Genomic DNA, 15,957 nt, shown 5'->3' with positions numbered 1-15,957 from the left:
TAGGTATGTATAACATGTTTAAAAATTTTTATAGATCTAATATATATTTTTAATATATATATAAAACGTGGTTTTATATGCATTATGTTTATATAGATAATGCTGTTTTTCTCTGTTGTAGATAAATACGTAAGACTGAAAGATATATATATATAACATATATATATACCCCCCAGTATTCTATATGAAAGCACGTGTGATCTATACAGGTCGGTTTTTGAGTGCATGCACTGGCAGTGGTCAGCTCTGCACGGAGCGCTCCAGCGCCAGGGGTTCTGCATTCCAGCCCAAGCCCCGCGGTACCATCCCAGCCAGGATCACTCTGAGCCCAGCCGCGGCTCGCTTTGCGAATACGGGACATTCTGTGTCAGGCTGGGGACGCCTTTGCCCTGTGCTGCGGCGCGTGTGTCTCGAGGCGCTGATTGTCATACTGCCAAGTCCGGGGCATGGCTGGGCAGCTGGGAGCAGCTCCGCTCCCATGGGAAGTGGGAAGGGGCGGCTGGCTGTCAGGGTGGGGTGGCCATTGGCCTCGCCCGGGGGCTGAAGGCCGAAGAGAAGAGCGGTGGCGAGCGGCTGGCTGCGGGGCCGGGATAAACTGCCCTAACCTGGGTCACGTTGCCAGCCATTCCCTGGCTGCACTGCCTGCCACTGCGGGGTGTTGGCATCATCTGGCACTTGCGTCCGCCTCCGCGGTGTTGTGTGTTCACCCTCAAAACCCCAAAGAACTCTAACCAAAACAAATGCTCGAGGCACAGGGAGGGCTGCACGTGGCGCTGCTGGGGCTGAAGCAGTGGGAACGCTGCCAGGCAGGTGCCTGCTGATGCTGGAAGCTCCACACCAGAAATGTTGGCCACCCCGGCCACCCCATCTCCATCTCCTGCTGCATCTCGCCTGGACGGGTGTTACACAGTGCTCAGTGGGAGGAAAAGTGAACCCCCCCAGCTAAAAGCTGGCATGTCTGAAAGGTGCTTGCAGCCCCTGGGGACAGAAGGGGCTTAAGAGTGGCAGTGAGCCGCAGCACATGCAAAACTTAAACCCCAAATACAAGAACACCAGGGCCGAGGTCTCCTCCTGCCCATGTGAGCCACGCCTTCTGGGCAGCGGTTCCACCTTCCCTCGCAGGCAGTACCAGCTATTTTTTGGGTGTCAGGGGATATTGTTTAAGCTGCAGGAGTGCTTTGGGCTGCAAAATCATCTTGGGCAGCTTTCTTCTGCAGTTTAAGTGCCCTGTGCCTTCAACAAGCCAGCATCATCCAGCAGCATTGCTGCAGGTGACATTGCCCTCCACACCAGGAGACCAACAGTGGAGCTGCCTGGGGTGAGGCAACCTCCTAACAGCATCTTTGAGCTTGGTGTGTCCTCAAAAGGCTGTGGCCACGTGTCACCCACGTCCTGCCCTGCAGAGTGGGTTAAGCCAGGCAGATCCATGTCACTGAAAATACCTTCATCCTTTTAATGAGGATTGCTCTGCAACTCTGAAGTGCAGGTCGAGTTTGGTCTGCAGAAGGGGATGGGGAAAGAAATGAGTGCTAGGGAAGGCAGACACAGGGTTTGATTTGTCCTATCTCTTTTAAAAGCCATCGTGATCTGGGGTGTTAACCTGAAAGCACCGTCAAACCCTTCGGATCAGCCAGGGAGCCGCCAGCAGTCTGCAGCAGGTGGTCAGCTGCTGACTGAACGCACCGTGTCAGACCATGAGCCGGCAAGAGCTGTGGGTTCCACCGAGCAAGGGGCTTGTTAAAACCTTTGGAGATTTTAACACGGTGTAGCAGGAAAGCTGCTGCCATCAGCACCATAGGACAGCCTGAACCCAAGCTAAAAAATTTTATGGTTGAAAAAAACAACAAAAAAAGGAGAGCGAAGCTTGCTGTGCAGAGCCGCAGGTGTGGAGCCAGGGTTAGCCGGGCTGGACCAGCCACAGGCGCTGACATTTTAGAAGTGGTGGCACAAGCAGAAATGGGAGCTGCTGCTCTGGAACACGGACCCTTTCCCTGGAGACCAAAATAGATCTGCTTGCAGCTGAGCTGCTCTGCTCCCACCGGCCAAGTGCAGCAGCCATGGTCTGCATGGAGCGGGTTGTGGAGGGGCGGCTTGTTTGAGGGCTTCTCCGACAAGTGCGCTTCCACACGGGGTGTTGTAAGTCAGCAGCCTCCTTTACTTATTTAAGCCTTTACTCAGCAGGTACCATAAGCATTTAAACTCTGCCTTGAGTCCTCCGCAGGCCATTGACATGCAGGGGTTAACGAAGCAAGGGCAAACCCATGCACGTGCCTGGGAAGGTGCACAGATTTGCAGAGGAGCCCTGCCCCTGCAGAGGCATAGGTTTTGTCCAGAGCTGGTACATCTGTAACTGATCGTGGCTCCGTGTTTACAGGTCTGGGAATCGGCAGCAGAGGGATTAAAAGCAGCATGTTTAGCTGCGAAAGGAAAACATCCCTCTTCCTACACCAGCGCAGTGGCTCTTGCAGGGGCCTCACTGCAGCACATCCATGTCCATCACGGCCAGTATTACCAGCTTTGTAGAAACCAATCGCACGCAGCTGGCCTGGTGTGCACATGTGCATGCACATTGCACAGGCATCAAAGCAGCCTCTTATGCCTTCTCCTGGAGCTCCTGCACACAACCTCACCTCCCCAGCCTTGAACCCCTCCAAGACTATGCTCTTCATGCTGAGGAGTGAGGTTCATCTCAGGGCACGCAGTAACCAGGCAGGGTGGCTCTGCCATTGCCCACAGCTGGTTGGAGCCGGGGTGGATGCACCACAGCACAGTTTCTAAGGGAAAAACTGAATTTTTGGGATGAGCTGGTTACAGAACAACATTGCCAAGTGGCCACAGGGTGCAGTTGGAAGCGGGCACAGTCCTGGGGCAGTGGTGCAGCTGCTCTGCACTGGGGGTAGTGAGGACGGTATTCCAGCAGTGTCTTGACTTCAACCTTGTGTAGACTCATGGTCAGCACATATAGATACCATAGGGGAAAGCTAACGCTGGAAATCACCTCTAGCAGTGAAAATGGGCACCAAGGCTGTGGGTGAAGGGTGCTGCACTGGGCAGCGTGTAACAAAACCCAGCAGCATTGGTTTACAGAAAGACAACGGGTTCTTGTGTATTAGTTGTGACTCATTCAGGTTCCCACAGGTAAGGAAACCTTGGGAGAATTATCATTGTGGTCATTGTATCATAAATGTCTGCATTAAAGAATGCATTTCCCACACAGGAATAAAGCCAGGACCCCTCTTTCAGAGCAAACCCTGGGCAACAAACCCTCATTCGGCACATCTTACAGGATCCTGCCCACGCCACAGACTCGGGCCATCCCAGATATGCTCCCACCACCTGAAGGGGAGAGATGAGGAGCCTGTGTTTGGCTGTGCCAGCATGTGCTCTCAAACCTCAGAAGTAAACATGTCTGTCTTACCCAGAAAATGATCCAGCTGATGGATATTTCCTCAGGGAGACAGGTCTGGTAGTCTCTGTTCCCCTGCCATCCCTGGCTGGGCATGCCGGCAGCTGAGCTGGCACGCCGTGGTTCATGCCGCTGCAGGAGGGTTTGCCATCTGGCAAAGCCACGTAGTGATGATGACGGGCATCTAACTTCATGAACAATGAGTCATGGTGTGGCCAAGCTTTATTTTCCTACACCTCTGTTCCCTGAAAGCAGCAACTCACCGAGCGAGAGCAAATGCCAGAAATAAGCTTGGCTCACTGGCATGTGCGTTACAGGGATGCTTTGGGGGAGCTGGTTTTCCCCTGGGACCCTCTATTCTCCTGTCTGGATGCTCACGGGTATCCTGTGGAGCCTTACCTTTCTCAAGAGAAAAAAGAAAAATCTGGCATGTGAAGGAAACCTGTAGAAGAGCAATTCAGGTGATAGGATGAGAGGAAATGGTCTCAAGTTGCACCAGGGGAGGTTTAGGCTGGATATTAGGAAAAAGTTCTTCACCAGAAGGGTGGTCAAGCATTGGAACAGGCTGTGCAGGGAGGTGGTGGAGTCACCATCCTGGGAGGTATTTAAAAGATGTGTAGATGTGGCACTTAGGGACATGGTTTAGTGGTGGTCTTGGCAGTGCTAGGCTAACAGTTGGACTCAGTGATCTTAAAGGTTTTTACCAAAACTAAATGATTCTATGATTCTTAAAATTCAGTAGGTCTACCCTGGGTAAGGCCTCACTTTGGCCCCAGGCATGGGAGGGGACCCTCCTGCCCCTGCCTGGCAGCCTCCCAGTGACTACCTGTTGGACATGGGTCTTTCAAGGTACCCAACAGTAAATCTCTTTGGGATCCTCCTGGAAGAGGGATGTCACACAAATGCCAATGACATAAATGCCTCTCACCACGGACTCCTGCCTGTGCATTACCAGATCCTGGCTGCAGGTGGGCAAAACACAGGTCTAACAGCAGTGACAGTGGCACCTGGTGAGGTACACTGTTCTTCTCATCTTCAAAGCATTAACTGGTGAGAATTAATCCTCATACCAGGCAGATGAGTCTCATGACCCTTGCTCCACAGAGAGACAGAGTAAATGATGTGATGAAGGGTGAATCAGGTCATGGCTGCAATGAAATCACGGCAGTTCCTGCTTGCCCATCCCATGACCATTAGGCCCTATGTACTCATCAAGGAGGCAGCTGGCATCCAAGGCGGTGCGGGAGCCAGCCTCTCCTCTGGTGGCAAGTCACGCAGCTCACAGGTAGGTGCTGGGCCATGACTCACCTTTGGAAGCAAGTTCCAGCCCTGGATGTGGCTGCGGAGTTGCAGGGTGTATCCTCTAACAACTTGCTCTCAAGGTCTGATGGTACAAGACCACCCAGTTAAGGATGCTGGAAGGCTGAAGGAAGCAGCTTCTGGCAGGATTGGGGCGCCAAACTTTTTCTTTGTCACCTTTGAAAGTCTGAGCCCAAGATTTTAACCCTCTGGATGGGGTCTTGGCTGCTGACGCTGGGGTCAGAGGGTCGTTTGTGTAAACCACTCGTGGGGACTCAAGCCAGGAGACTGGCCCCGAGGGCAGATTTGGTCTCACCAGCTGCTGCTTGACCTTGGGTGAGTTACTTGATCTCCCCAGGCAGAAGCCTACTCCACACTGAACTGGGAGCAGCGCAGAGCAGCAGCTCCTTGAAAACTGGAGGGAGAGGAGCAACATAGTTTCCTGGGCAAATACCTGGAAGCGGTTTTAGTGTGAAAATAGAAAATACTTAGGAAAAGTAAAATGATACTCTGGCTTTACCTTGGTTAACAGAAATGTACCCCTAAATGCAGGGTGATGTGGTTAGGACGGATAACAGGGAAGAGAAAGCCGCAATAGTACTGGCAGTTCCCCGTGCACAAAAGACAAACAGCGGGGTGTTGTCTGCAAGCCAGCTTCCACGTACGTCACGCGATGGGCCAGCCTGCCCTCCCTCCTCCCTGCACCATAGGTAGATCTAAAGGAGGAAAGAGCCTGGAAGCAAATTCATGTTAGCAAACTGATTGAAAAGAGGAGCAGACTGAGGGACTCGTGTCTTGTCAAATTGGAAGTATATCTGGAAATTATTTCTTGTGTATAGTAAATTGTGCATGATGTAGATGACAGCAGGCTTGGGGATTTGATTTCATAGAAAATATATATTTTCCATGTCAAAGGGCGTCCCCACCTCCCGCCCGTTGGGTTAAGCCCAGGATTTTGCAGCCAGGAGTTGTTAGTACTTGACATTCAGTTCCACAATGGAGAAGAGCAGGAGTTCAGAGCTACAGTGGGCGAGCAGCCAGCAGCGCCTGAACTGGCCATGGCGACAGTCCTGCAGGACACATGTTTCTCTGTGGGACAGCAACGTACCAAGCCAAGAGCTGGATCAACTTCAGGACCTCCCTGAGGTCTGTGGTGGTGTGTGTGCTGCACTGCCGGTGCTGGGGAAATCAAAAGGCACCGAAAGGCACTAAACTCTGAGGCTATCATGCCTGTGAAGATCAAGTCAGAGGTGAGGTGGGCTTGGCCTGGCTTTGGTCATGGCTGACCTCCTAGAATAATCAGTGAGCTCCTGTAATTACCCTGGGGACATCACATAGTGGCCATGCCTTTCAGCTCTTCTGTCCTCCTTGGGGCACATCATGGCTGTGGCTCTTACAATGGGTCTGAAGTTTGTTACTGGCACTGCAGCATTTTCTGTGGGTTTTGTGGCCCCCTGTGCAATGAGCATCACTGTCTGGTTGCCCTCAGTCTCGGGGGACCCAACTGGGTGACCTAAATTCTCCCTTTTTTTGCCCACTGCTCTCGTTCTCTCTATGCCTGTTACAGGGAGGTGGCTAACACCGGGTACTTCCTTTTGCAGCCTCCTTGCATCCTAATTTTCCTGTCTCCTAGAGGATTTGGAGCCTTCAGAGGTGGAATGATGATACAGTCCAAGAGTAGAGCCTGCTGCAGAGGACGGATGTCCCTGGAAGGAAAGGTAGGAATGCAGATGGAGGGAATGGAGTGTGAAATTTCTACCCTTCTGTCCCTCCAGCAGCCTGCAGAAAGCAGCTGCTTCCATCGCATGAAGAGCCATCATCCCCAGGCAGGGCAGCTTCCGAAGGTGAGAGGTGGCCCCAGGTGAGGTCTGGGAAGGTGCCAGGGGGTTACAGCCCTGCCCACTGGGTGTGCTGCTGCTCCAGGCCCCTTCAACATGATGGGGGACAAAATCTGAAGGTAACCTTTTGCTGTCGGGCCATACAGCACATCTACCCTCTCTCACAGGCTCTGAAAGGAGCTGTTTTTTCTCACTGGCTGTTAAGCGAATGCGATTTCATGGTCATGCTATAGAAACCACCGCAGCAGAAGCAGCCTGGGAAGTTTTTCCTGGCTAGATTTAAAGGTACCCCTTAGCTGACCCTTTTGTCCTTTACATGTTTCTAGCCCAGAACTACCTGTAGTACAGAACAGCTAATTTTTCCACATGTGAGAAAAGTCCTCTCTTGCACCAGCAGCTGCTTCCCATGAAAGCCAGAGCTTCAGCTGCTTGGTCGCAACACAGAGCCCACAGGGGTTTCTGAGGATGCTTGCCTCCATGTCTGTGGCAAGCTCCAGCCTGGGTTGCCCTACATTTTGCTTACCTCAACACCACCCTGCCAGTGTCAGTGGGATGCAGCCAGCATCCCTGCCTGATGGGTCGGGCCGTACAAAGCTGCTCCAGGGTGGCTGGGTCTCGTGGGTGGCCGCTGCCCTGCGCAGCCGTGGGAGCTTGTTGCAAAGGGCAGCGGGGCCATTTGCTGTGTAAAACTCCCCGTGGAGGGAGGAGCACGGTTATTAGAGAGTTCCGATCCTTCTCCTGGTTGGTAGGATACACAAGTTTTCCTAAACACAGCCTGTCCAGCTGCATTCCTGAAGCACAAATTCCTTGCTGGCGTAGCTCACCCGGAGTGTGGCCAGGAATAGTGCTGTGGCTTTGTGTGGGATCTCTCCCAAATACATCTTTAATTGAACAGGGCCATTTGGCCCATGTGCTTGAACTCAGACCAGGAGAGAAGTTTTGTAATTACTGGTCTTTTTGCCATTTTCTACCCAACACCATCTATTCTTTATCCCTCACATGTATGACTTAGAAGCACCACCGCTTTCAGCTTTGTTTTCTGTTTCTCAAGCATCTGACGGATGCTGTGCATGTACCACTGCCCTCTATAGGGCTGTGCATCAGGCCAGTGCAGGTGCCAGTGAGCAGGGACACTGGTGGAGCCACTTTCTTGAGTTAATATAGTTAAGGCTTGTTGTCGTGCAGCTGGAGGTACTAATTTCTGTCTCTAAATTCACATAGCTGAGATTCAGCTGGCTACTCCTAGCCGCAAAGAATGCTTTGCTGGAAGGGTAGTTGCCAGCTTTCTGATTTTTATCGTAAGTCTTGTGATAGCTAGCTTTCCTTTGACAGCACCGATATCTGGAGCATGGTTTTGGGGTGAGAAGCTCAGCTTATGTTTAAACCCAGAATGCACATTTGCAGCCCTGTCAGTCGCAGAAAGAAGCTGCAAAGTGACTTCTAGCATGCTGCTGTGGTTGAAAAAATGCAAAATACCCTGTGCTCTGGTTAAGAAGACAATCAAAAAAAGAATATAATGCTTTTTAAGGCTAAGTTGTGTACTTGGCACTGGCAATCTCAGGGAAAGATGCCGGTGTACCAGGCCCTTCTGTTGTGGAGAAGCTACCCATAATCTTGCGATCCAGGACTGCAGGGATTCAGATGTCCTGGAATAGGTGACAAATTCTTCCCTTCACTCCTAATAAGTGCTGAGGAGGGCACAGCTGCAGTGGTGAGCTCAATGTGCCACCTCTTATGCTCAGGACCTTTTCTAGAGGAGCAGGTAGGGGAGACATCAGATCAGGTTGGCTCCTTTCCCCTGCCCTGCCTATCACTGCCCACAGGCAATCTTAATGCCAGCACTCTCAATCTAAATACACACAAGCAAGACATTTTTATAACCCTTTCCTTTTTTTTATGAACAGTTCCATGAAAGAGGAACATTTTCTGATCAGACCTCCTGCTGAGGACCGCTGCACATCTGAGTTTTTCCCTTCCAGTAGGTAATATGAAGACGTGTCTTAGGAGCTTTGGCTTCATCTCTCTCAGGCTTGGTATTGCTCCAATGGAGGCAAAGACTTTGTGGCTCAGCAACCACAGTTTTTAATCCGCTTTTTTGTGTGCTTCCCTGTGCTGTGTGCAGGCATAATCACAGTGGTCAGCCCGGGCTTTCAACTTCCCCCTTGCTGCCTTGTGATGTTTACATGGTGTGTAGTGTTCTGCAAGCTTCAGATAAACAGAAATAAAAATCAGTGTTGGTTTGCTTTAGAAGAGTAACCCCTGGAGTCAACAGCCATTCATTGGTTGTAACCTTTAACTCTCACACCAAGAAGTGACTTTACAGAAGAAATAAATAGAGTATCGACTTAGGGTTCCCATGTGTCACACTGTTTTCACATGAAAGCATTAACAAACTAAACGCAGCATGGGAATGAAGCAATAAAGCATCTGGACTGTCTTGGCCAGGCATGGAGTTGAGCGTGCCTGATTTTTCCAGGAAGCAAGTGAATTTGCAGAGAAAGTGCCAAGGAGTCACAGCAGCATCAGTGTTATTACAAGGAGGGGATTTTCAGCACACACAGTGTGGAAATGATAATGGGTGGCTACTACATCTTTAGGATCTTTCAGTCTTTCTGCAGGCAATGGGAGCCCAGAGACAGCCCAAGAGCGACACTCTCCAAGGTGTTTTTCATCAGTCTGAGGCTGGTAGCTGCAAGGAAAGGGCACAACACTGGTACTTGCAACAGGAGGAGTGAATTCAGAGTTTAAGTCCATATTTCTTCTGCTACAGTTATCTCTTTTTGCAAGTTTTAGCTGGGAAAGAGGCAGTCTTCACCTGGTAAAATCGAAGGAAGATCTAAGAAATACCAGATCTATCTTTACAAATATCTATTTAGCGGCTTGATTTTAAAATTTTAAAATATAATTAAAACTGCAGGAAATCAATCAACTTGCTGCTTTGAGGGTCTTCCCATTCAAAAGACAAGTCCTGTCTCTTAACTGGGGCTAATAGTGCAATTACACAGCCTTGTGCCGAGTTGCTTGTCTCAACACTTGGTTGATGGGCAGAAGGATTTTTTGGAGAGTATCACGGGTGCCTTTCCCAAGGTTGAGGTACAAGCTGTGACAATCCCTCGAAGTCACAAAAAGGCCCCTTTATATGTTGGCAGGGGTTCAGGTATTTGGGGTTGATGGAAAAAATAATTAATCCCTTCCATAGTCAAATTGGGATATGGGGCTGCAGGATTCTGAATACCTCAGCAAGCTCAGCAGGCTCATAACTCAAAAGAAGCCCAAGTAGGCCATCTGTGTGGCTGGAACATCAATTTTGGTTTTTTTTTATTGGCAAGAGCTGGTGCGCATTAAGAGCCTCTGAGCTCTGCAGAAGCAGTTAGGTGCTTTACTCCGCCATCACAAATCGATCCTAAAGGGAAGAAGAAGTTACCTGTCATCCTTCCTTGGCTCATGGTAAGATATGTGAGCTGCCACATTACAATTATAGGCCAGTTCAGGAGAAAATTTTGTCCCTCTGATCCAAAACGCATCACCTGGCCCAGGACAGGACCTTTCTTCTGTTTTTTGGCAGTGGACACACACAGTTGCCTGGGTTTAACAAGTCCCCGTGCACAAGGAGAGCTGCAGGAACGCCGTGGCTCCGTGCTCTTTGTGTGCACCAGCTGCGAGGTGATGCAATCTGCCTTCCCACTTGTTAAATGAGGTCAGATTACCTTGCATTTCACTGGAGTCAGAAGTGCGGTCGGGGACAGTTACTGTGGCTCAGCTCACAGGCAGGAAATTATTAAATTTCAGTAATTAACTGCAAGAATGAGTCTGTCAGTTGAGTCTGTCTCAGCCTGTTCTTTAGGTTGCAGGTCCCTGGGAGCAGGAGCTGCTTTTCTCAGAGCTATAGTCTCTAATGTGATTTCCCACCCATATTGCATTGAAAGGTGAGTCCTCCTAAATTTGCATTTAATTTGGATGCTCTTCTACTCTAGCTCACCAGGGGTTGGCCCAGGCTAGGTGGGACACAGTAGCTCTATCAACCTGAGAGTGTAAGAGTCTCCTCTGCTGCTGCCAGAACAGCTAATTTGGCCTTGGCAGCTGCTGTTGGCAAGTTTCCCACTGATATTAGTGGAGCAGGTTTTGTTCTTAAATTTGCCATCCATGTCCCTAAGGAATACCCTAGTTTGAAACTCTGTGGTGGTTCATACGAGGCTATTTGCTGATATTGTCCATCTGCGGACCAGTAGTCCTCTTCCTCCAGCCCTATTGTCTGGAGGCAGAGCTGGCAGCCAAGAAAAAACGCTTCCCAGCAAGCACCATCCTATTTACTGGGGGGTGCTGAGCACTGTGCAGAATATGCTGACTTTTGAAGTGTGACCACTCTAAGCTGGAGCACAAGGAAGGAAAACGCTTCTAGTTCCAAGTTTAGTAATCAGCTATTCCATTGAGCATGAAACTTGTGTAAGAGTTTATAGCATTCGTCTTTTTGTTGAATATCCAACAAGTACTGCAGCAAAATTAATTCCAGATAATACAGTTGAGGTTCATGGAAAAAAATCTTGGAAAGCTTTTTTGGAAGGGGATCTCCCGTGTATATCTATATATCTATATCTATTACGGGAAGGACGTTAGCTGTCATGTGGGAGGGTAATGACACATGGGGCCTAACAGAGGTCTCATCATGTGTCTGTGGAAAATACATATTGTCTAAGGCAGCGTACATAGCGTAGGAGAATTAGGAAACCTTGAACAGGTGACAGCTGATTTAACAGCTGAATTTTTAGATCCCTGAGCTATTTGAAATGCAGAGATACATCAGAAGACAGCTACCTACCTTAAGCTGCCTGAACCCAGTGTTTCCCTCCTGTTCCCAGGCACTGCAGCTTACGTGGTACAGAGTTGTTATTGTTTAGCCTGTGCAGAAGCAGCTTTTGTCATCATATTGGAGTCTAACTCCTCCAGCTAAATTAGATCACTGTAGCAGTGTAGACAATATACAGCCCTGCAAGCCAGCATGTAAATTTATTACTTTTCCCATAAAACGAATTTCACAATGTTTTTGGAACAAGCCTTCCCGCTGTCTTTTGAATGGAGAGTTCAAGTGGAAAGAAGAAAGAGAAGGTAAATTCAACTTCAAATCTTCAGACCCCAGATCAGCCCCAAAGCATTTGTGTCATCAGAGGCAGAAGCCACCTTATCTTCTGGTATGGTTTTGCTGTAGCAGAGAGCTTGCAAGAATGCCTGATACCATGAGAACAGTTGATCCCTTTTTCACCCTTCTCCAGTGCTGGGATTTGTGCAATATTACATTCAAATGTGTTTCTCAAGAAAAGTCAACTGGGGTTACCACCCAACTCTTTTATCTTGATGGACCTTCAAAGCCATTCCCCATCCCGATACCCAGCCTTATCTGGATATAAACAGAGATGCTCAGTGCATCTCTGGGCCATCTTCCCCACATGGTCAAACTATACGATCATCAGCTGTTTCAGCAGCAGAAGCTGGTGTGAAAACAAAATGGCTGAAAGATTTGTATAGGCTGTAAAAAGGAACAAAATGCAAAGGACAGAGGGATGCTAGTCCCAGAGAGGAGAGGAGTGTGTGGGTGGGTCAGTTGTGCTCCCCATTGATCCTCCTTCGCTGGGGTGCAGGGAGTCTGGATGGATCTTTCTGAGGGGCCCTTGGGTAAAGACTTGAGGATTTAGATCACATCAGCTATGCATGAATTTGTGCACCGTTGCACACTGTCAGAAAAAACACAGTTCCCTCCAGAAAGAGGAAACCATTTTCTCTCCTGCTGGGGGCTGAAGTACGGAGAGCAGAGTGTTATTGCACTGATCTGACTAAGCTGACATAATAGGCTTCAAATAAGTAAGTCCAAGGCAGGCAGTAATTGCAGTGACATAGGCTTAGCGGTGAAAACGCAGATCGGCACACGTACGCCCAGCTACGAAGGAGGGCACTGTCTCTTCTTTTGCTCCTTGCCCCATAGGACTCCATTTTATAATTTACGATTACAGCTTGATCGGCACCGCAGACCAGAACCAACAGATGAAATGAAACCCGATAGCCCCTCCCTGCTATTTAAAATAATATTCCCAAAATATCCCCCTGTTCCCCAGGCATGGATAACACAAAGGGCAGAAGAGGACATCGCCTCCCAAATTCTGAGTTCGTCTCTTTCCCCAGCCCGGTCATGTCCTGACCGTCCATACAACTTGCCTAAATATTTCTATCATTAACAAAAGAAAGGAAAAAGGAAAAGGGGCATCCTCTATCAACAGGCAGAATGCCTGACTGCAATGTTTCCAGCAGGAAAAGGTTAAATTCAACTTTATGACATTTTTCATGAAGTGTCTGCTCTCCAGGGAAATTCTGGGTTTAGAAACGTTAGGAGTTCACTGCTGTGGTGACATTACCTCGGTGTGCCCCAGGCAGCAGGATTTTGGTTTCCCTGCTTTTCTATCCTTTTGTCATAACATGCCACCTTCATTCTCCAGGAGGACAGATTTCAGTGCTTCCTCGGGGTTTTGGTTTTTACCAGTGAAATGGCCCATACACCTGGCAGCGTAAAGTGCATTAACTACAGGTTCCATCACATTTAAAAGGCATAGAAAAAAGTCAGCACTGAAGTTATGCCTCTTCACATGTAAACCTAATTTTATGACCAATGACACGCATGTTTTTAATTTACTTTATCCTGTACAGGCTAGCAGCAGCAGTCAGTCTGGTGGCAAGCTGTTGGTTTCTTCCCCTAGAAAAAGCAACACAGAGATGTTGTACAGGGTCAGGGCTGGGACAAACTAACCTGATGTAAAGGATATTCAAAACAACATAAAAACGAGCCTGTACATAAAAGCTTTAAGTGGTGCAACGCAATTCCTGCAATTAAACTATCATAGTATCAGTCAGGCCATTGGTCTGGTTTGCTGGACTAACAGGAGGATAAAGACTCAAGTTGGCAGATACCAGAGTTTCAGCCCAGAATTTAGTTCTTGGACTAGATTCCAAGACTGAAGTACGGCTCTGAAGGCAGGAGCTCATCCAGTAACTGGTTGATTCCCTCTGCTGGGAAGTGATAAAAGACATCACTTTTACCAGTGAACCAGATGGATATCTCTTCTCAGAAAACGCTGCTGCAAACTTGAGAGGCATTGTGTTATGTACAATGTTCATCTCCCTGGCATGTTGGACTAAAATACTCTATCCATGATAATAAAATAATTGGCTGTAATTTAACATGTTAAGCAATCTGGCCTCAAAAGTCATCAGAGAGTACATGAGAGGATTTAGCCCCTCTACAGGCAATCATGGCATGTGTTTCTGTGGTGCAGGTAGCAGTAGAACTGCCCCCCCTTGAACAAAATACAACATTATCCCAAGCACACAATCGGCATGGATCCACCAAGACCAGTGTTTGGAGTGTGGAAGAATCCTGTGGGTCCTCCATTATGTGTTCCAGCCAACTTTCCTCTTCCTCTCCCAGATAAAATGCCCTGAAGATCTAATGGTAGAATTTGGCTCTCAGAGCTAGAAAGCTCCAACTGTAGCCAAAGTAATATCCTAAAATAGAAAGAAAAATGAGAAACCAGAAATGTTGTTTTCCCCTTTCAGAAGTTTCAGCAGGAAGCTAGCAGTGAGAAACCGCTGAAATGGCTCTCTCCCAATTACCTCTCCTGAGCTGGTCATTGCCTGAAACGCTCAAAAGATCCCTCACCCCAAGGCCCAAAGCGACCTTGATTTCATGCCTGTGGCTCTGGTATAGCTGGAAACCACCTTAAGGTAACTGAGCTCAGGATTTAGTCTTTCTGTATGAATCAGTTTTAGGGAAGCTGATAGCTACAAATCCCTGTGTTTTTGTTCTGATGAAAACAGCCTGAAGATCTAAATTTAACAGTTGGTTTCACAATGCTCATTTTTGACTGTAAGTAAAATCACCCTTGAAAAAATAGCTTATAATCGGAAGAGATATATTCTCCAGATGCTGGAAAAGCAAACCAAATAAGCTAACAGGACAAATTTATTCTCATTCACAATTTAGATAATTTCTGATGGAAGCTTTCTATCTCTGCTTGGGATCTTTGGATGAATATCGTGAATAAAAATAATGCTAGTTACAGAAGAGATTCATATTCCTGACCCGATTTCTGAGGAAGATACAGCACATACCTACAGTGTTTGGGTCAAGAGGAACGACACCTGCAGAGAGAATCTGTGATGTGAATGTTTTTTTCACATGATGAAACCAGACAGAATATTTTTCCAAGATGAAAAAGACTCTTCTTCATGCACAGAGTTATTCTGATTAATTTCTCCTTGTAGGCAAGTTATCACTGTCACTTACCCCACGGTCACATTATTCCACTTTAACAATGTAAAGAGATCACGGAGTGGATGTAAATATAATTTATAGTTGAAGAATGCCATAAATCACCTGCACATTATGAAGCAATTTATAGTAAATGAGAGTGGGGCCTCTACAGTGAAAATCTGCTCCCAAGAGTGACAAATAGCACCTTCTACTTAGCACTTTGTATTTGAAACAAGGTCTGCTTTCATACAAGCCAGGATGGATACCAGAGAATGATCTGTGTCCTGCTCCTCCTTGTGCTTCGTCAGCAGTTCACCAGGTTCCAGCCATGCAGATTCACGGAAGAGAGGAAGACGCGTATGTGTCCTTGGAAACACAATTTTATTTGGGAACATCCTGAACCTCAGATGCCAGTGGCATTCATCAATCCAGCACTTAGGAAAAAAAGGATTGCACTTATAAACTGAATGCAGCAGAGACCAGCTACTGCGAGGAATTACACAGAGGCTCCAATAATAAAGTGTACCATGTCACAGACCACCCCCAAAGCAGGAGATGTGCACCCACTATGGCTTATGGCCTGTCTTTGGCCATGTGCTACTTATCCAGGGGCTGACACCAATGTCCCCTCTGCATGCACAGGTGCACATCTGCATGGACACCTCTGAGGAACCAGTTGGCAGGTGGGTGCCAAGGGCACACATATGGTCCAGGCTGCCCTCCTGGGACAAGTCCTGGGCCTCCCCGTCCTGGGTTCCTCAGGACATGTCCCAGGCTGGTAGGATGCTTGAGCATGCAGTGAGACTTGATTCATCCTCATCTTGCACTTCCGTAGAGATGGTTGTCCCCAAAGCCATCTGCCCACTCTGGTGAGGGGGTGATACCTGTGGTCCACCACCTCTGTGAGTACCTTCTTTCCTGCAAAAGCTCCTCTGGCATCCCCCAGAAGAGCTGCTGTGGAGAGTTGGCACTGCAACACCTGGTGTGGATGTGGCAGGCAGCTGGGTGTGGCTGGATGAGCCACACTCATGGCAGAAGAATGTGACGTGCCTCCCTGGGCTGCAAGGTAGCCTGCGGGCAGGCTCAGCACTTTGTCAGCTTCACAGCCAGTGCATTGCTCT

Source organism: Falco cherrug, chromosome 3 (assembly GCF_023634085.1).
Source record: "Falco cherrug isolate bFalChe1 chromosome 3, bFalChe1.pri, whole genome shotgun sequence".
NCBI lineage: Eukaryota > Metazoa > Chordata > Aves > Falconiformes > Falconidae > Falco > Falco cherrug.
The sequence above is the reverse complement of the archived record's forward strand: the minus strand, read 5'-3'. Positions refer to the sequence as shown.